This window comes from Triturus cristatus, chromosome 1_1 (assembly GCF_964204655.1).
Source record: "Triturus cristatus chromosome 1_1, aTriCri1.1, whole genome shotgun sequence".
NCBI classification, from domain to species: Eukaryota; Metazoa; Chordata; class Amphibia; order Caudata; family Salamandridae; genus Triturus; species Triturus cristatus.
This window is the reverse complement of record NC_140579.1, coordinates 1,279,934,848-1,279,956,943: the sequence shown is the minus strand read 5'-3', so window position 1 is coordinate 1,279,956,943 and position 22,096 is coordinate 1,279,934,848.

Here is a 22,096-nt window from a genome sequence, read left to right as displayed (position 1 = left end):
TACCACTTTTCAATTATGTGCTACAGAACACGCCTTTCTCGGTTCATCCAGCTTACTTTAAGGCCATAGAGTGTGAAGTCCGACCACTGCTCTGGGATGGAGGACCCCCACGAATAACTTTAGCTAAATTAATACTGGCCTGGTTCGATGGGGGTGGGGGTAGCCCTGCCAGACATTCAGAAATACTACTGGGCGGCATGACTGGCGGTCACTAACCAGTGGGTTCACCATCCCGAGGATGAACCAGCATACCGCATGGACAGTCATGTTTTATGCCCAAGGGGATATTTATGAGCCCTCATTACCAACCCGACACACATGACCCTCCTGGAGCCCGCTGAACTCATGTTCCAAATCTGGCACACAACACTCAAAACACTGGGCTGGGGGGATAGGATTAACCAGGCCACACCATTTTTGGCACTATGGGGACTCGACCCGGCTTCGACAAATGGGACCTCATAGGTCTCTCTAAAGTTTGGGACCTTTGGGCCCATGGTGGGGTGTTCCCTTTCTCTGATGTGCAGAGGGAATACAAGCTGGCGTCCGCAGAGACCTTCCGGAACCTCCAGATACATCATGCTCTCCAGTAGGTGATTCCCCGGGGGCTGACCTCCCTGAGTCATGGCCACTTGAGGATAGATTGTTCGATGATCACATGACCCGCAAAGCAATATTCCTTACCTATCAGATGTTGATTAATAACTCACTAGATACCCTCCTTCGCCTGCGGGACCACTGGGAGGCCTAGCAGATTATGACTGGCTGGAGGCCTTGGCGTAGTCAATGTCGGCAGTGTAGCCTGGAAGGGACCTTCTTCCACATAATTTGGGGTTGTCCAGCGGTTTGGGTCTTCTAGGTATCAGTGGTGGCGTGCATGAATGACATATGCAGTAGTGACATGTCGACTTTCACCAAATAGTGCATTCTCAATTTGTGGGATTCAACTCACTTGAGTCGCACGGAACAAATTTGGATGACCTTGGGCATGGCTATTGCCAAACGTATCATAGCATACCTATGGAGGGCAATGATAACACCACTCCTAAAGGACTGGAAAAGGGACATGGATTGTTGCATGGCAGCCAAGAAAGTGGTTTATGAAACCCCAGGTTGCCCCGGAAAGTGGGAGAGGGTCTGGGGCAAGTGAAATCAACACAGAGGATGCCCCTGTACAGCCCCCATTGCAGTTGCTACTGAAGCCACCATTCCCTGGGGCTGCACCCCTGACACATTTCAGAGGGCAGGAGAGACCCGGTAGGTGGGGAGTGACAGCATTAACGACAGGACTCAGGACTGCAGTTTGTTCACTCCTTATCTGCATGCACGACTACTTGTGGTGCACTTGTTCACTTATTGCTTGCTGTAAGCTTTATAAAAAAAAGTAAAAGGAAAAAAAGTTCATCTACAAATATTAATAGAAGAGCTTTGTGTCAAATACCATGGGTGGTTGCATGGAAATGCCATGTACCACTCATGGTACATCGCTTAATGGAAAGCAATGCAAAGCAATAGTAGCACTACTGTGAAAGAAAAATTGTAATAGGGAGCGCTACCAAAAAAGCCTACTTTGTGTGACTTTACGGCTACTTTCCAGTCAACTAACATTTCTGGAAAGTAAATCTCAAATAAACATTTTGTACCAGTTTGCATCACTTTTGTGCAAACCTGACACAAAATGTTACTAAATCTACCCCCGAGAGTGTTTCTGGGGTTAGCAGAATTATATTTTAGTTTGATACAGAGTAGTTGATTGCAGTTCTGGGGACAAGTATAGTGAGACAAACATTATTTTCTTCATGTTCCATTCCATGTTTATTGATATATATCAGAACCTGGAATCCGCCCTAGTGTGTGTTACACCAATTGAAAGTGATCTGTGGGTCAACAGTCCCACCAGAGTGTGCCAAAACAGGAACCCTGTATACTAGCAAACTAAAGGGCTTCTAGACCTAACCACACACATTACAGCAGGGTCAATTCCCAAAGAAACCTGGGTCAGTTAACTCCTTTGGGTGCTCATGACGGAATGGTTCAGTCGTGAGCACCAATGCTTCTGTGCTCATGACTGAAACATTCCGTCATGAGTACAGGCGCAGAAAATTCCTCTGCTGCAGACAGCAGAGGGATTTCCCTTTTTTTTTTGTCTTGGGAGGTGGGGAAGAGCTTCCCCAACCTCCCGAGGCTTGTTTTTGGTTTTTCTTGAAATGTCGATCACGCGCATGGCGTGCTATCGTCATTACAATGAAAACGAAACTGAAACTTAGTTTCAGTTTCACAGTTTCGGTGCTTGTGGGTCTATCTCAGCCCCCCGAGCACCGGAAAACATGGGAGAGGTATCGTCCCCTTTCCAATGGTACCCTTTCCTAGTGAATCCTTGCTTGGGGATCACTCCAGGAGGGCGATGCCCAAGCAGGGCTCCACCCACTAGCACCAGGGAGGGGGGGCGGCCCCCTTCGGCAAGGACCTTTGCTCCCCCTATATATTTTTGGCACAGACAGTCTTTCTGCCCCCTGGGGAAGTAGTCCCCAATCTGCCCCCCTCCAGGGGAATCTGCCCCCCCCCCCCCCGGGCGAGCAGAATGCACCCTAGACACCAGGGATTATTTTTTTATAGGCCAAGGGATTTGCCAATGCCCCCCTCATCCAAAAAAAATGCCAGTCTTCCTGCCCCCCCAAGGAGGCACATGGGGGCAGTAGCCCGTGACCTGCCCCCGGGAGGGCAAAAAGCCCACAAGACACCAGGGATTTGTTGTTTATATACGTTGGAATGGGGCTGCCCAGAATGGGCATGCCAATGTCCCCACCCCACAAAACAATAGTTACAGTCTTTCTGCCCCCCCCCCCCCCCCCCCGGGAGGCAGATGGGGGCAAAAGCCCCTTATCTGCCCCGTGGGGGGGCAGAGAGCCCAATAGGTATCAGGGAATATTTATTTTTTAAATTCAATGATGTGGGCTGCACAGAATGGGCATGCCAATGCCCCAATCCCCTTTGGAACCACGCCCAAAGCATGCCACAGTCTTTCTGCCCCCCCAGGAGACAGATGGGGACAGTAGCCCCTGATCTGCCCCCCCCCCGGGGGCATCCGGGAGCCCACCAGGCACCAGCGATTACGCTGGCTTTTCTTATGTGTGGGGATGGGGGCTGCCCAGAATAGGCATACCAATGCCCTCACCCCCCCCCCCAAACAAATAGCCACAGTCTTTCTGCCCCCCTTGAGGGCATATCAGGGCAAACCCCACCCCAATTCCCCCCCCTCAGGGTGGCAGATAGCCCACTAGGCACAGACTTGTTTTTAGCAATGTGCCCACTTGTGGATTTTGGACCCTAGCGCAGCCGGCACATAGGGAAACCTAGCAAACCTGTACATTTTCGAAAACTAGACACCAAGAGGAATCCAGGATGAGGTGACTTGTGTGGCTCTCACCAGGTTCTGTTACCTAGAATCCCTTGCAAACCTCAAACTTAGTTAAAAAAACACATTTTCCTCCCATTTCTGTGATGGAAAGTTCTGAGATCTGTGTGAATCCACAAAATTCCACCCACCGCGCATTCCCCAAAGTCTTCCAATAAAAATGGTACCTCACTTGTGTGAGTAGGCCTAGTGCCTGCGACAGGAAACTGCTCAAAACGCAACATGGACACACCACATTTTTACTGTGAAAACGGACCCTTTTTTGCAAAGTGCCTCGCTGGTGATTTTAAACCCTAACTCTGCCGGCACCTAGGGAAACCTAGCAAACCTATACATTTTTGGAAACTAGACACCCAGGGGAATCCAGGATGGGGTGACTTCTCTGGCTCTCACCAGGTTCTGTTACCTAGAATCCCTTACAAATCTCAAAGTTTGTTAAACAGAAACACATTTTCCTCACATTTCTGTGATGGAAAGTTCTGATATCTGCGTGGATCCACAAAATTTCACCCACCCCCACATTCCCCAAAGTCTTCCGATAAAAATGGTACCTCACTTGTGTGGGTAGGCCTAGTGCCCACAACAGGAAACGGCCCAAAACGCAATGTGGACACCACATTTCTACAGTGAACACGGACCCTTTTTTTGCAAAGTGCCTAGCTGTAGATTTTGAACCCTTGCTCTGCTGGCACCTAGGGAAACCTAGCAAACCTATACATTTTTTTAAACTAAACACACAGGGGAATCCAGGATGGGGTGACTTGTCTGACTCTCACCAGGTTCTGTTACCCAGAATCCCTTGCAAACCTCAAACTTTGTAAAAAAAAAAAAACATTTTCCTCACATTTCTGTGATGGAAAGTTCTGGAATCTGTGTGGATCGGGGATCCACAAAATTCCACCCACCCCGCATTCCCCAAAGTCTTCCAAGAATAATGGTACTTCACTTGTGTGGGTGGGTCAAGTACCCGCGACAGGCCAGGGCCATAAATGTATTGTGGAGACTTCAAAATTACCTATCACAAAACGACCTGGTTTTGTTGGCCCTGGGCTCAGCAGCCATCTAAGGAAACCTACCAAACCAACACATTACTACTAGGCACCCTGGGGAGTCCAGTGAGGTATGGTTTGCGTGGATCCCCTAAATATTCCCTACCCAGAACGCGGGTGGTAGGAAATTTGTGTCAGCCCTGTAATCTCACAACTTTCCTACACAGAAATTTGGGAAAATGTGATTTCTTTCCGAACAATTCGAGGTTTGCAGCAGATTCTGGGTAGGGAAACTTTGGGGGATCCACACAAGCCATACCTCCCTGGACTCCCCCAGGTCTCTAGTTTTCAGAAATGTGTGGGTTTGGTAGGTTTCCCTAGATGGCTGCCAAGCCCGGGAACAAAAGCTCATGTGACCCCGCCCTTGCAAATGCAGATCGGTTTGTGATAGGTAATTTTGATGTCTCTGCAATACATTTTGGCACCTTGCCTGATGCGGGTACTTGACCCACCCACACGAGTGAGGTACGATTTTTATCGGGAGACCTGGGGGAACGCTGGGTGGTAGAAAATTTGTATCAGCCCGGTGATCCTACAACTTTCCCACACAGAAATTTGAGAAGAAATAGATTTTTTCATCAAAATTTGAGGTTTACAGGGGATTCAGGGTAGGGAAACATTGGGGGATCCACGCAAGCCATACCTACCTGGACTCCCCAGAGTCTCTAGTTTTCAGAAATGTGGGGGTTTTGTAGGTTTCCCTAGATGGCAGCCGAGCTCTGGGGCAAAAACTCAAGTGCCCCCCTTGCAAAACCAGGTCGTTTTGTGATAGGTAATTTTGATGTTGTCTCAATATGTTTTGGGCCCTTACCTGTCGCGGGTACTTGAGCCACCCACACGAGTGAGGTACCTTTTTTATCGGGAGACCTGGGGGAACACTGGGTGGCAGGAAATTTATGTCAGTCCGGTGATCCCACAACTTTCCCACACAGAAATTTGAGAAAAATTAGATTTTTTCAGCTAAATTTGAGGTTTGCAGGGAATTCTGGGTGGGAAAACGTTGGGGGATCCACACAAGCCATACCTTGCTGGATTCCCCCGGGTATCTAACTTTCAGAAATGTGTGGGTTTGGTAGTTGCGCTAGATAGCCCTCGAGCCCGGGGCCAAAAACCCAGGAGACCCCCCCCCTTTGCAAAACCAGGTTGTTTTGTGATAGGTAAGTTTGATGTTCCACATTATGTTTTGGGCCCTTACCTGCCACGGGCACCTGGCCCACCCACACGTGTGAGGTACCATTTTCATCGGAAGACTTTGGGGATTGTGGGGTGGGTGGAATTTTGTGGATCCTTGCAGATCCCAGAACTTTCCATCACAGAAATGTGGGGAAAATGTTTTTTTTTTAATTTGTTTTATTTGAGATTTGCAAGGGATTCTGGGTAAGAGAACCTGGAGAGAGCCACACAAGTCACCCCATCCGGGATTCCCCTGCGTGTCTAGTTAAAAAAAATATATAGGTTTGCTAGATTTCCCTAGGTGCTGGCAGAGCTAGGGTTCAAAATCCACAGCTAGGCACAGTGCAAAAAAAAGGTCAGTTTTCGCAGTAAAAATGTGGTGTGTCCACGTTGCATTTTGGGCCGTTTCCTGCCGCAGGCACTAGGCCTAATGTGAGAGGCTGGCCTGGTATATGATGTCCACTAACGTAAGTGGGCTACTTGCACCAGTCCAGACAACCCTTATGGTGATTTAAGAGTTCTCAGACCATCATAGAAAGCTATCCAAGTGGTAGCCGTGTAGAGCAGCCTTCAGGCTTAGTCTTGAAGGAGTGTAAAGCAGCTTGTTTTACCAGAATGCAATCTTATAGTATAGATTAAATGAAAAGAGAACCACACAGTAGTTATAAAAAATATGTATTTATTATATAACACTGTCCAGTATGTTACAGTATCTCCTACACGGAGATAGACACAAAGCACAGAATACTTAAGCACAGAAATCACAGTAAATAGCACTAATACAAAGTGGCCCCCAGGGGGCCAAACCATACACTAAGAAAGTGGTATAAGAACCACGACTTGAGTCAGGACGATGGTGAGAGGACGTAGAATCGCTGGGACCCTAAGGAACCTCCCAAGGTGACTAGATAGGGACCCCACGGAGAAAGGGTGCAGGGTGGGAAAACGACTGTGTGCTCCGTACAACTCTATGTGAAAGTTGCAGTTGGAGTGTTAAAGATTAAGGACCATTTCCAGTGGACTACGTAGAAACCCCATGGAAGACAGAAGGTTGGAGAGCCACCCCACCCGTGGATACTGAAAATCTGAAGTACCCAAGTTACCTAACCCAGGGAAGCCGGGTGCATAGGTGTGAAGTAGCATCGGAAGCCGCCATCGAACCCAATGGAGGACTTCAAGAAAGTGCCACTGCTGGAAGAAAGAAGAAAGTCCGTTGGAATCCAAATGTGGATTCTTGTCGAGGAGTACCTGAAAGCAAAGGGGACAGAGTCTGGGTCACTTGGGAGTGACCAGGGGCTCAATAGACGACTGCCCACCGATGCTGGGTGCTTCAGGATAGTTGACAGTGTCCTTGACTCTGCAGCTGCGGGTATCAGGCGATGTTGAGAACGACCAGGAGCCGGATGCGAGCCGTCCCACGAAGGATGTCGAGTGCTGAGGGGTCGGTGTCTGGCGGGAGCACCAACAAGCCTTGGCAAAAGCAACCCACGCAGGAAGTCAAGAAAGTGTACGGTTCGAACTAGCAAGGTCCAGGAGACACCACACACAGGGGAGTCAGGGCAAGCCTGGAGCAAATAGGGGAGCCCAAGAAAAGCAACGTTGACCGTCAAATGGATCCACAGGCCGGAGGCAACGGAGTCGTGAGAAGACCTCGAGCAGCTTCACAAAACAGCAAGCCACAAGCACTCGGTGCGAGGAGGATGAAGATCTTTGTGCAGAAAGTCACCAGAGGTTGGGGCTACTCGGACCCCAATGCACTTGTTAAGGAATTGCCAACAAGCACATTCACTTGCAAAAGTACGCTGTGCACAGGGGTTCTGGTATTGCAGCCCCCACGAGGGATTCTGACCTCAATCTTGGTGAGAGGGTAGCTCAGACCTTGAGAGACATAGAAACCACCTCATGTTTTGCTGAACCTTTCGGAGTCTGTAGGAGCTCGGGATCAGCAGACCGGTCAGCAGTGTTGCAGTGCCTGCGAATGCAGGGGAGTGACTCCTTCACTCCAAGGGAGATTATCTTCAGGTGTCTTGGATGCTACACAGGTCCTACATGGATGGCAGAGTCCGTACAGTTGCACACGTACAGTTGGACGCAGACGATGCAGTAGAGTGAGAGGAAGACTAAGTCAGGCCCAAACAAAGTCCACAGTGCCCAGACGTTGAAGTGCAGTGGTTTCAGTTCTGAATCTTGTCCAAGCCTAATCTAAGGTCCTACAGCCAGGTAAGCCCCTAAGTACCCACGGGAGAGGGTTGGGAAGATTCAGGGGACCCTCCCAGGGGTGGGTCTGGACAGTGGGGAGGTTACTCCCATGTCCTTTGTCCAGTTTTGCACCAGAGCGGGAGCCAACGGCTCCCATGACTGGTCTGAACTGGACTATGCACAGGGACACCAAATGTGCCCCTCATGCAGACTTTCAGTCGCTGGCAAGCGCACCCACCCAGCCCTAATACACTAAGGAGGCTATTCTCAAGAACTTGTGATAACTGCCGCAAAATTAGTTTAACGCAACTCTTCACATCGCAGTCTATCGCGGGAAAATAATGCCGTGTTAACGTGGTATTCCCAACACGGCGGTACCATGCGACAGCCTCACGATTATGCGTCAGATGAACGTGTTCAAATCAACGTGATGCCACAAAAACGCGAAACACAAACGTGAAAATAGTAGCGATGACGCCAATCGCGATACAAAAATCAGCGAAAACCAGCCACAGGCCTGCAATTCCCATGCGTCATGCGGGAAAATGCACTATAAAAATAGAAAAAAAACATACAAAAAAAAGCCAAAAAGCAAAGCTAAATGGAGGCATGCGGAGCAAGTACAGAGGACAACCAGAACCCCACAAGCCTCCCCGAGGACCAGCCTGGGACCTCGGCATCAGGGAAGGGCAAGGACAAGAAGAGTAGGAAGAAGCGGTTCAGTCCGCAGGAAAACAGGATCCTGATAACGGAGGTGATTGAACACCATCAACTACTGTTCGTCACCTCCACTGTGTCACTAGGAACTAAAAATGGAATATGGCAGACCACCGTGGACAAGGTGAATGCAGTCGGAGTGCTGAAGAGGTCAAGAGGCGCTGGAATGATGTGAAGCGCAAAACCAAGCAGAATCCGTGTGGTTATCATTTATGCATGAGGGCCTAGGGCCCTGCCACCTAACATTGGCCAATGCTGGGGGTTACATGATGGCGTCCGCACCACGAGACTCAATCATAAAGGGTCCATGGCTTGCGGTGCACAGACTTGGTGGCACCGGATACACTGCGACAGGCAAAGGCACACCGCCAAGGGACGGTGTGTTTCGGTGCACTGAGGTCGGGGCACCTAAAGTGCTGAGCGGGTGTGCAGCCTGCGATGATGCACCGTCCTGGCGGTCCAGACTGGTAAGGATTAGTGTGAGCCCTGCTGGACCGCAGTGCAGGCCGAGGCCAGCGGGCAGTGCGGGCCTACCGCCACGTGGCATTGCCTCGCGGTTCACAGAGTTAGTGGCACCTCAAGAGCTGGGCGGGTGTGCAGCCTGCGATGAGGCCGTGTGCACTGATGTGATCTCTGCCATTGCGAAATCAAGACCCAGAATCAAGTGTGTGACCTGGTGGCCCACGGTGCGGGCTGCATTATGTGTAGGGTGCCATGGTCGCGGGCCCCGGGCTTGGAGCTCCCAACGGCACATGGTGGGCCCTCTTGGAGACACGCCGGTGGCGGAAGGTGAGCAGTGAGGCCTGGTTGGACAGGGGCGAGCAATCACCACTGGGCGGCGGGAGGGGCTGGGATGCAGCAGCCTGTGTGGGAAAGGGCAGGCAAGCGATGATGGCGTGTTCAACTGTACGGACTCTGCCATTCATGTCTCTGGCAACTGTTTCAGATAAGAGACCTGGGGGACTGCAGTGTATACCGGCACGTGGTTGGAGACACACCGGTGGCAGCAGGTGAGCAGTGGGGCCTGGGTCCGCACTGTCGGCACTCTCTCTCCCTCTCTTTCTCTCCCCCTCTCTCTCTCTCTCTCTCCCCCCTCTCTTTCTCTCTCTCTCTCTCCCCCTCTCTTTCTCTCTCTCTCTCTCCCCCTCTCTTTCTCTCTCTCGCTCCCTCTCTCTTTATCTCTATCTCTCTTTCACTCTCTTTCTCTCTGTACTTTGATGTGCGCATGACACACCTTCTTATTTAGATTTTTGTCTTGCAGGCTGTGACTTACAGAATTTCCTGAGAAGACTCGCCATGACTCTTCAGAATTGTTGTTTTGGGTTTTTTCTGTAATAAACGTATCATTTGGATATTCTAAGATGAATGTATGATTCTTTTTTTTCTGTCCACACATGTATGTTAGGTGTTGTGATTGTGCGACCTCATGCAAATTGTTTTGTCCATGATTTTGTAACGTTGATGTGTAATATCTTTGCCGGGGGGGGGGGTGCCCGGGCTAGTGCCCCGGGGGGGTGTCCTGGGGGTGGTGGCGGCGGGTGTTGTTGCCCTATTGGGGCTCCGGGCTGCATGTTCAGTTGTTCCAGGGCATCTGTTGTTCTTCATGTGTGGCTGTGGGCTGTGCTCCCTTGTCTGGTGCCGGTTGTCGTCAGACTTTACACCAGGTAAGAGCAGGTGTTAAAATCCTGCAGCAAACGCACCTTATCACATGTTTTGTGTTCTTATCGCCGATCTGGCTAGTCGTTGAGAATGTTGTGAAGTGGTGTTGTCGCGGCTTTTTGCAGGGGAACGCCTACTGTGCATATCATTAGCGTTAGTTGCCGGGGTCATCTGTGGCGATGTTTTTTGTGTCTGCAATCGCAGGTAAACTGGTGATATGGGCTGTTAGCACCAGCTTGTGAAAGGGGCGATACATTTATTGCGACTTTGGCTGCGATAAAGTGCCGATAACTCGGCGATAGATCCTTGAGAATATGCCCCTTTATCCTGTCCTCCCTGTGACAGGATGCCTATTGTTCTGCCTTCCCCTCCTTGAGCTTGACTCAGCAGCAGGAGGGCAGAATTGTGTCTCTGGTCAGCAGCAACCATTTTGTGCTGTCTGGAGTTTGAAGGCTGGTACCGGGAACACCAGGGACCCCACAAAGCACGCGCCTGAGGGGTGGAATCATATGTCCCACACCGGTTACAGATGTGGGGGGGTATGATTGCAACATGTTTGACACCAAACATAATAGGGTTTTTTCAGCCGTTTTAGAGTTGGTCATCACACAGTCGCGTAATGTCCCTTTATAGTAGTATAAGGCTGCTTCACTGACAACCCGGGAGAATGGACTCCGCAGGCTGCAGGGGTGTCCTGTTCATGCAGGATCACCCTCTTACTTAGAACCAAGCACTCTGCCTTCAGGATTGTAAAGGCCTGCTATAGGGGTGACTTATAGTTTTTTTTTTTTTTGATAACCAAATTTTTATTGATTTTAAACACTTACAAACAGTTCAGCATAATCACGGATAGCAGATACTCATTTACATCCTCAAGAGAAGAAAAAAAAAAAGAAAACCCCCATAGCCCTAAATCGGAACCCCACAGGGAATGCAACCACAGGAAACTGGAAGCTTCATTCATTTCCCCCAACAGCGCCCAGCCATTTACCCCACACCCTTCGGTACTTCTTGGGGCATTGCGCGCCATGTATAAAGCCTTCTCCTGTGTCGCACACCAGTCCACTCCTTTACGCCACTTTCAAAGAGCTGGTGGATCGGGACAAATCCATGCTGCCACTATATCGCGCTTGGCAACTATCATTGCTGTGTTAAAAAAGGGCTTGTCGTTCTGGGACCCGTCTAGCCCGTCTGTTATCCCCAGTAATGAATGTCGTGGATCGTGAGGCACTGTCCACCCCAAAACCTCCGTAAGTTCCCCCTCAATGGCTCTCCATAAAGCTGCCAGCCGGGGTCAGGTCCAGACCACGTGAAAAAAATTGGCTGGGTCCTGGCCACACCTAGCGCAGGACGCATCAGAGCGAAGGCCCGCTCGATGAATGCGTACCGGAGTGAGGTAAGCGATGTGCAAGTAGTATAATTGGATAAGTCTAAGTTTGGCGGAGGCGGTAATGGTTTTAGGCGCCATGAGCGCGTCGCGCCAATCCACCTCGTCCAGTGGCCCCACCCAGTCTACCCATTGTTCTATCAGTCTGTCCAACGAGGTGGGAGTGTTGTTGATTAAAGTACGATATATCCGGGAGATACCCCCTTTCCCAAGTCCCCCAGCAGCATCTGGGCCTCCGTGGGGCTGTATTCCGGGAGCCGAGTGTTGTCTACGATGTGTACGTGAAGGGCGTGTCTTAATTGCAAATACATATAAAACTGGGAGGGGTGCAGGGAATAACGATTGCGCATATCTTGGAAGGAAAGCATGTGGCCCCTCACCCAGACGTCCCCAAGCTGTGATATGCCTATGAGGTCCCAGGCTTTGAACCCCCGCAGACCACTCACTTCCCGTAGCCAAGCCCCTTGCCAGAGGGGGGTGCATTGGGTCAATCTGCCGGTCCAGCCGGTGTGGCGCAGCGAAGCCCGCCAAGCCAGGAATACCGAACGCGTCACTTCAGGCAGCTGAAGCGGGACCGGTACCCCGTACAACATGGCCTGTACTGTAGAAAACCCCAGTTCGCACAGCTCCAGCCGGTAGGCCGGGTCAGCCCACCAGCAAACGTGTGGCTAAAAAGTAGAGGTACAGATGCGTCATGGTCATGCCCCCATCGAAGGAAGTGATCCGTCATGTGGAGAGAGCCAGACGCGACCTCCCACCGCACCATAAAAATTTGGTAACGAGCCCGTCCAACTCCTTAAACCAGGGTCTGGGAGAACAGAACGGGGTGTTCTGGAGGACATAGAGGAACCTGGGGAGAATCAACATTTTAAACAAGGCCACCCGGCCCAGAGGGTTCAGGGGCAGCGTCCTCCATTTCTGGAGGTCTTCTTTAGCCTTTTTAACCAGAGGGGTTACATTGAGGGACCAGCCCAGCTCCGAGAGCGTGGTAATCCATATTCCCAGGTAGTTAAAGGAGTTGTGTCGGATCGGAATATTAGACTGCCAATCATAACAGTCCCTTGATAGGTGAAGTGGGACCAATACCGATTTCCCGGGGTTCAACCGAAGACCCGACGCCTGCCCAAACGCTTGCAACAACTGGAGGCAATGCGGTCCCGAGGAGGTGGGCTCCGCCAGAAAGAGCAGGACGTCGTCCGCGTAGAGCGCGATCTTGTCCGTTTTGGTGCCGGGCCACTCCCATCCCCTAACACGGGTGTCCGCCCGCACCAGGACCCCCAAGGGATCCATGGCCAGGGCAAACAACAGGGGCGAAAGGGGGCAGCCCTGCCGTGTACCCATTGCTATGGGAAAGACCTCGGACAGGATGCCATTCACCAGCACCTGTGCCCGCGGATGCGCGTACAGCACTCGGACCAGTTTCGAAACCGGGGCCCAAATCCCATCTCAGCCAACACATCTTGGAGATACACCCAGTCCACCGAGTCAAAAGCTTTTTCAAAATCTATAAGGAGGAGGGCCAAATAGGGAGTAAGGAGGTGTCGGTGGGCCAAAGCCAGCTGCACCCTCCGAAGGCAGTGCCTGGTCGCGCGGGCGGGCATGAAGCCACATTGGTCCGGATGTACCAGCTTGGGCAGATATGGCTTTAGCCGTTGGGCCAAGATGGTGGCATAAAGTTTGATTTCAGGTATTGAGGAGGGATATGGGACGATAGTCCGCACGACGGGAGGGAGGCTGGGATTTCGGAAGGTCCACAATTGTGGCGATGTCCGTCTCTGGCGGGAAGGAGCCCCGATCATGGGCTTCTTGAAAAAGGCCAGCCAAGCGGGGCACCAGTGTGTTGCGATAGGCCGCGTAGTATTCTTGGGGAAGACCATCTGTTCCCGGAGTATCTCCCGGGGACGTAAGAGAAATGGCTTCCTCGATTTCTTTCTTAGAGAGGGGGCGGTCAAGATCCTCCGGGGCTGTCGTCTCTAACTGAGGGAGACTGACGTGGCTCCGTCCAAGGAGATCACGGAGCGACGATTCGGGTTTGTGCGGCATAGAACCGCCGATAGTAGCTGGTGAACGAGCTTGCCATCGCTGAGGGGGCGTTGAATACCAAACCCTCGTCGACCACTTCTGGAATTATTTGGCTCGCCCTGGGGAAGGTAGCCAGCCTGTGTAAAATCGCGCCGTTTTTGTCTCCCCAACCATAGACTCGTGCCACTGAGGACCTCCAGAGTAGCTTGGCTGCGTCCAAAGATAGTTGTCTACTCTCGGACCGGAGAAGGGCTAGTTGTCGGCTTTGGACCGCGTCGTCAAGCTGGGAAAGGGACTGCTCCAAACGAAGCGCCTGCGCTTCCTTTGCGGTGATTTCTCGGTGTTGCTCCTGCCTCTGCTTTTTAAGTTGCCCTTTCGCGAACCCCCAAATTGTTGCTTTCCCGGCCTCCCATAGGATCCCGGGGGAGGAAACGGAGCCCTCGTTGGTGAGGAAGTACTGCTCGAGCTCCTTCCCTACAGCCTTCTGAAATTCTTTATCTTGGAAGAACCATGCATTCATCCTCCACGTTTGACCGGCCGAGGGAGGGGGGGTCCCGGTACTGAGGAGTATCGGCGAGTGGTCTGAAATTTCCCTGGGTAGGATACGAGTATCTACAACTGTCAAGCAGTCAGTAGCATGGAGAAAGATCATGTCTATGCGTGCCTGCGTGTGGTGGGCTGCGGAGGTGTGAGTGAAATGGACGGCGCGCGGGTGCCACGTGCGCCACGTATCACAGAGGCCCAGGGACTCGGACCAAGACCTCAATTGTTTGGCTTGTGCAATGCGGACAGCGGAAGGAGGGCCCGATGAGTCTATGGCCGAATTGGAGACCGCATTGAAATTGCCCCCCACAACCGTGACGCCCAGGGAGAGAGAGGCTAGGTGGGTGGAGGTCTGTGTCAGTGTAAAGGTAAGCAACGAGGAAGGCGAGTATAGGGACATAAGGTTGAGAGGGGAGCCGGCCAGAGAGCCGCATACCATCACATATGTGCCGTGAGGGTCGTGGATCACCCGGGAGTGAACAAAGGGGAAGCTGCGTCGCATGAGGATAGCCACCCCCGGGAACCCCTGGAGAAGCCGGAGTGCCACACTCTGTCATACCCGTAACGGGCAAGAAAGGGGCAACAGTTACCCAATAGGTGTGTCTCCTGGAGGAGAAGGATATCGATGTGGAGGCATTGTGCGTAGCGCAGGACCGCGGTGCGCTTCAGCCTGTCCAGGAGACCGTTAACATTCCAGGACAGGACATGAAGGGAGGCCCCGGTCACGGTGTCGTCAATCATGGCGGATGAAGTCTGGGGCTAGGCCGCGCCGTCGCATGGAGCAATTTGAGCGCAAGCAGGGACCGGTGCGTGTGCGGGTGGTCACGCGCGTTAAAAGCTAGTGCTATCTCTACAGATAAGGCATATATCTGTCCGTAGAGGCTGAAACAGTAAGACAAATAAAAGAACAACAACAAAGGAAGAACCCAATTCCCAACCAACCCCCAACCCCCTCCCACCGCCCTACACTTCAAGAACGGAAGCATCTGTCGACCCCTTAATCAACTAAACCATACTAAAACGCTCGGATCGATAGCGTGGAGGACCCCTCCAGAAGCACGGATTAATTTGAGCCTCGGCATCAAGCAATAGAAAGAGCATACAAGTCAATCAAAGTCTGATGCCCCCCCCCCCCCCCGGATGAAGCGCCGCACCCCGATAATGGTCCAGCATCCAGGCCTGAGTGCAAGGCAGTTAAAGGGTGGGGGTGCGAGAAAGGTCTGAGTCCACCTTGGCCCGCGGTGGGGATGAGCCCGTTAAGTCCTCTGTGGAGCGACGCCTGCTTCGCGGCGGAGAGCCTGATTGACTGGAGGAATCGCGGTGGTCAGGGGCCACCCCCCTGGGGGATCGGGCTGTTGAAGCGCGTAGTAGGTGCCCCGTACGGGACCTTGTGCGACACCGCCTTTGGCGCCCCGGCCCCACAGGTAGCACCCCTATATGTTCTGAGGAGTCCTCGTGCTGAGGGCGGAGGGGACGTTCCTCCATCAGCCATGCCCACGCCGCCTGGGGAGATTCGAAAAATTGTGTTTTGCCCTGAAAAATGACTCGAAGGCGTGCCGGGAATTGGAGCTGGTATTGCATGCCCAGAGTGCGCAGCTTCTTCTTAACCTCCGTGTAGGAGCGCCAGAGGTCCTGAACTTCCCTGGTGTAGTCTGAGAATACCATAATAACATGATTTTGGAACCTGAGGGGACCTTTCGCCCTGGCCGCCCGTAAGATGGCATCACAGTCCTTGAAGTTGAGAATTTTAAGGATGATGGGGCGGGGCACCGGGAGGAGGCCTAGGCGCCAAGGACCTGTGGGCCCTTTCTACAACAAACCAAGTTGACAGAGCCTCTCCCGGCATCCAGGACCGAAACCATTGTTCAGCGAAGGTGGCCGCTTGCGCCGCTTCCACCCCCTCGGGAAACCCCACCAGGCAAAGGTTGTTGCGGCGTGCGCGGTTCTCAGCATCCTCGGCACACCTGTGGAGCTCCCCGGTACGAGCACGAAGTTGGGCCACCTGATCCTTCAGTTGGGAGATGTCGTCCTCAGTTGTGGAGGTGCGGGATTCGGCCTCTGTCAGTCGGGCGGTGGTGTTGAGAAGGTCCTGTCTGAGGAGGGACACGTCCACCTTGATTTCCCCTATCTTCCCCTCTACGGACGCCTGAGAGGCACTGATGGCCTGAAGGATGGTAGCCAGGTCCTTGTCTGGAAGGGGGGGAAGATCCCCCCGCCGCCTCCCTGGGAGGTTCCGACTCGGAGGTAGTAAACCAGTCCATTTTGGTCTGTGTGGCTGCTGGTGTTGGCCTGGGGCCCTTGTCCCTCCCCATGGCCGGGGACCGGACCCAATGTCACTGTGGCCGCAAGAGTCCTAGATAGGATGAGGGATCAGTGAGGGGGAGGGGATCCAGAGACCTGCTGGCGTGTGGATTGTCCACAAGCCACGCAAGGACCTCGCCAGGAGAAAGTAGTCCGTGGATACCACCAACTGTAGGGGCGTGGCAACAACAATGTGGATCCCAGATCCCTAGGTGTCCTGTGGCGTGGCAGAGCCCAGGGGTGCGACCCCAGACCCGCGTCCGGACCCCGGTACCTCCACAGCCGTCCCTGGGCTCCCTCGGGCGACCAGTCGGTCCAGACGTTACCCACCCCGCAGACAGACGAAGGATATCGAGACCCCCAATGCCATCCGGTATGATGGCTGAGAAATCCCCCCTCCTGGGGCCTCACCCCCCGCTGGACAGGCAAGCCCGGACTGACCCCCCCCACTACAGCCGGGATCCGTCGACCGCCGCCTGGGAGCACCGGCTAGCGGGGGCCCAACAATGCCTTACGATCAGGTGGGTTGGGGGGCCCACTCCGTCAAGGCCCGTCCGCTACGGAGTATCCGCCGACACCCGGTAAGATGGCCGATTGTGCCCAGTCCAGGACAGGGCCAGCCGCCACCGCTCACAGAACCAACAATGCCAGTACAGAAGGGGGGTCTATGCTGCGGCCAGTTGCTTCCCGATAAGGCAGCCGATCTCTCCCCTCCGCCGTCAGACAAGGGGGGGGCGCGAAGATGGCCGCCCCGGCCAGACACAGGGAGTAGCTATAGGGTGGGGGGGCACGCACCAACACCCGCGCCGCTGCCCGGACCGGCACTCACCACAAAAGTCCGCCAGCCGACTCCTCCGCCACACTCCGCAGCAGACCGCCGCTCTCAAAAGGCCTCCTCAGGTGAGGCGCCGGCCGACATGCTGGCCGAGTTCCCACCAGAGGCCCCACCAGCCGCAAGGCCACCACTCCCCCGGGCCGCAGGTCATCTAACGCCACTCCTCACAAGCACCTCAGTCAGCCGCCCGCAGCACACGCTGCCGCCTGGTCGCACAGACGGGGGGCTGCGAGGCCCTGCCCAGCCAGAAAACGCAGGAGTCCGTTCAGGATAACGAGGGGGGGCGGGGGCCCGCAACTCATGCCACCGCCACCATCGTTGCTGACAACCGGGCCCCCGGCTCGCCTCTCACCGCCAGAAGTGCACTGCCCAGAAGCCGTCCACTTTACTTCTGCCGCCCCCATGCCGGCCGATCCCGATCAGGGTCGCGAGGCACAGCTGGAAACGTCCTGATGGGCGTGGCCCCGCAACTCAGGGCCGGCGATGCCGAGCCGCCCCCGCGCGTGCCGCTGCCCGGCCCTCCGCGGCCTCACAGCGCACGCGTAGCCCCGGCTCCACCTCTCAATGCCGCGCCACGCAGGCCGCGACAGGCCACAAGCCTTAGGAGGCCACAGACACCGCGGACCGTGACCGTAACACCAGGTGAAGGGCCCCTCCGGAGGGAAGCACCACTGTAAGCAGGTAGGTAGTGCAGATGCGTGCCGAGGGGTGCCAGATTCGAGGCGGATGATGGAGGGGTCCGGAGCACTCTTAGAGTGCGACCGCCAGCTTGATGCCTCGAGCCACGCCCCGACTTATAGGTTTTAAGCGCAGTGACCCTTAGATATAGTAAACCTATATCTTAAGTAAGTGGTGCATGCACCAACTTACACAGGCTGCAATGGCAGGCCTGTAGTTCCATTTTGCATGGCCTCTCATGGGTGGTATAATACATGCTTCAGCCTATGGGAGGCCTATGAGGTACCTATGCCCTGGGTACATGTTTACCATATACTAGGGACTGACAAGGGTACACCAGTATCCAATCTGGAGTGTACCTAAGTACATAGCATAACAGTTTAGGGAGAAAACAGATATACTGGGGCCCTGATTAGCAGAATCCCAGTTAGACTTGTCAAAAACAGTGTTACATCAAGCAAAAAGTAGGGGTAACCATAAGAAGCAGATCCTACTTTCCTACACCTACCCACACAAGTGTGGTGCCGTTTATATCGGGAGACGTTGGGAAATGCGGGGTGGCTGGGATTATTTGGATCCACGCAGATTCCAGAACAGAAATGTGAGGAAAAGGTTTTGTTTTGGACAACGTTTGAGGTTTGCAAGGGATTCTGGGTAACAGAACCTGGTGAGAGCCACACAAGTCACCCCATCCTGGATTCCCCTGGGTGTCTAGTTTTCAAAAAGGTATAGGTTTGCTAGGTTTCCCTAGATGCCGGCAGAGCAAGGGTTAAATATCTACAGCTAGGCACTTTGCAAAAAAAGAGTGGGATTTCACTGTACAAATATGCTGTGTCCACGTTGCGTTTTGGGCCCTTTCCTGTCGCAGGCACAAAGCCTACCGACACAAGTGAGGTACCATTTGCATCGGCAGACTTTGGAGAATGTGGGGTGGGTAGAGTTTTGTGGATCCACGCAGATTCTAGAACTTTCTATCACAAAAATGTGAGGAAAAGGGTTTTTTTTGTTTGTTTTTTTTACAAAGTTTGTGGCTTGCAAGGGATTCTGGGTAACAGAACCTGGTGAGAGCCACACAAGTCACCCCATCCTGGATTCCCCGGGGGGTGTCTAGTTTTCTAAAATGTATAGGTTTGCTAGGTTTCCCTAGGTGCTGGCAGAGTTAGGGCTCAAAATCTACAGCTAGGTACTTTGCAAAAAAGGGTCAGTTTTCACCATAAAAATGTGATGTGTCCACGTTGCGTTTTGGCCCATTTCCTGTTGCGGGCACTAGGCCTACCCATACAAGTCAGGTAACATTTTTATTGGAACACTTTGGGGAATGCGGGGTGGGTGGATGGAAGTTTGTGGACCCACGTAGATGCCAGAACTTTCCATCACAGAATTGTGAGGAAAATGTGTTATTTTGTTTACAAAGTTTGAGGTTGGCAAGGGATTCTGGGTAACAGAACCTGATGAGAGCCACTCAAATCACCCTATCCTGGATTCCTCTGGGTGTCTCGTTTAAAAAAAATGCATAGGTTTGCTAGGTTTTCCTAGGTGCCAGCTGCGCTAGGGTTCAAAATCCACAGCTAGGTACTGTACAGAAAAAGGGTCGGTTTTCACCGTAAAAATGTGGTGTGACCACGTTGCTTTTTGGGCCATTTCCTGTTGTGGCTGGAGGACAACTCCATTATTTCGGACCTTCAGTATGGCTTCAGAAAGGGAAGGAGCACGGTAGGTCAATGCCTTAATCTGCATCTCATTATTGGGAAGTATACGATTGCGAAGCAGGGGGTCTTACACTTAGCATTCATGGACCTATCTACTGCTTTTGATTTGGTTAATCGTCAAAAATTATGGGCATCCCTGGCAGCTATGGGTCTTGACCCTGTGCTGATTTCCTTTTTAGCACTTATACATGAAGACACTACTGCGGCGGTCCGTTATAACAAGGACGGGAATCTAACTGATGCCTGGCAGGTGAAGCGTGGGGTAAGACAGGGGTGCATTCTTGCCCCCCTGCTTTTCTCACTTTATATTAATAACCTGGGGGAAGTTTTGTCCTTATCTTGTAAAGACATACCAAGAGCAGGTACTAAGTTGATTCCCGCTTTGTTGTATGCGGATGACACGGTCTTATTGGCAAGAACTGCAAGAGGCCTTCAAGCCCTTTTAAATGGTTTTAACGATTTTATGGTCTCCTTGGACTTAGTAATAAATTTTAAAAAATCACATTCAATGACAATAGGAGATGGAGCTGCGAAAAAGGTTAAATTCTTCTGCAATAAGCAGGAGCTTACAAAAGTCCAGACCTTTCCATATTTGGGGGTCACCTTTGATGACCGAGGATCATGGGTCGCGCAACGCGCACAGAAACAGAATATTCTCGCTAGGGCAACAGGAGCATTGTTGGGTTTTGCAAAACGGCTGGGATGCAAGCCCTTGCCCGCGATTTTGAAGATATATAACGCTAAGTGCGTGCCTATGGCCCTGTATGGCAGTGAGGTCTGGGGCTATACGTCGTCAGCGGAGATTCAATTAACTGAGAATGCCTTTTTTCGGAAACTTTTGTCATTGCCTGTTTCTACTTCAATTTTTAATATCCATGAAGATTTGGGGGCTGAGTACCTAGTGGATCAGATTTCCGTTGCTCCATTAATGGGTTGGTTAAGGGTTTGGGTGCAGCACCCACCAACCCTAAACCAGCTCATTATACAAGATTGTCTGGCCCTTGACAAAGCCATGTGTATTCCTTGGCTACGATATATTAAATCTAAGATGGAGATTCTTGGCTGCTTAGAATTATTTGAGAGACCATGTGAGTTGTCTAAATTGGAAATAAAAGACTTAAAGTCTCAGTTCATGTGCAGGGCAAAGTTGCTGAGAGAAGGCGAGGAAGTGTGTAAACCGTCTGTTAGGAGATTTGTCATGTTAAGTATGGGCAATGAGATTCAGCCATACTTGACCTATATAAATAACCCTTTCCACTTGTTCTTATTGATTAGGTTTAAACATGAGATGTTACCTTGGCTCCTAGCACACCCGAAGGGCTTTTTTAAAGAGGGCACTTTGGGCCCCTGTCCCTGTGATAACGCCTCCGAACAAAATACGCTGCATATGATTTTTTACTGTAAATTTTACACTCTGTTACGTAAGAAATTTATTTGCCCCATTTTTAAGAACTGTCACTTTGACCAAGTAAGGCCCGCCTTGGTATTTCTGCAAATGCTGGGTTCTCCTTTTGTCTGTTTCGGAGTTGCCAGCTATCTCTCGGGGGCTATTAGAAGTAGAAATCGAATGTAGTTTAATATATTTTAGCTCTATTTTTTAGTATGTTTGACAGTCCGAGATCGGGCCTTTTTACCTTTTTCTCTTGAAACTATGAAATAGTTTTATAAATTTTGGCCTGCCTTACTTTTTAATGTCAATATTCGCCAATTATTTGTTCAAATATGTTTTTATGTATATTTGTGAACTGCGTATTGTTTGAAACTCCTTTGTTAATTATTTTCAAATGTAACTATTTGCAACTGAAATTTTGTGTATGCTTTGATGGTTTTAATTATTAACCGAATAAAGCTATTGTTGACTGACTGACTGACTGACTGTTGTGGGCACTAGGCCTACCCACACAAGTGAGGTACCATTTATATCGGGAGACTTAGGGGAGCACAGTATTGTAGAGCAACTATTACCTATTTACTTTCTCTGCATTTCTGCCTTCCAAATGTAAGACAATGTATAAAAAAGAAGTCACTTTGAAAAATGTGCTATAGTTCACATGCTAGTATGGGTACCCACAATTTCGGAGATGTGCAAATAGCTACTGTTTCTAAACTCTATATTTTGTTCCCATTTCGGGAATACTTAGGTGTCTTTGATACTTATTTTTTACTCTTTATATTTTACCAAATAAATTGCTATATACCCGGTACAAAATGAAAAACCATTGCAAGACGCTGCTCAGTTACTGGATCTGGGTTCCTCAGGTTCTTGGTGAACCTACAAGTCCTATATATCCCCACAACAAAAAAGGTTCAGCTGATGTAATGGTATATTACTTTCAAAAATCTGTCATTCTTAGAAGAAGTTACAGGTAAAAACATTGGCACAAATGACTGTTTTTTTCAACTCATTTT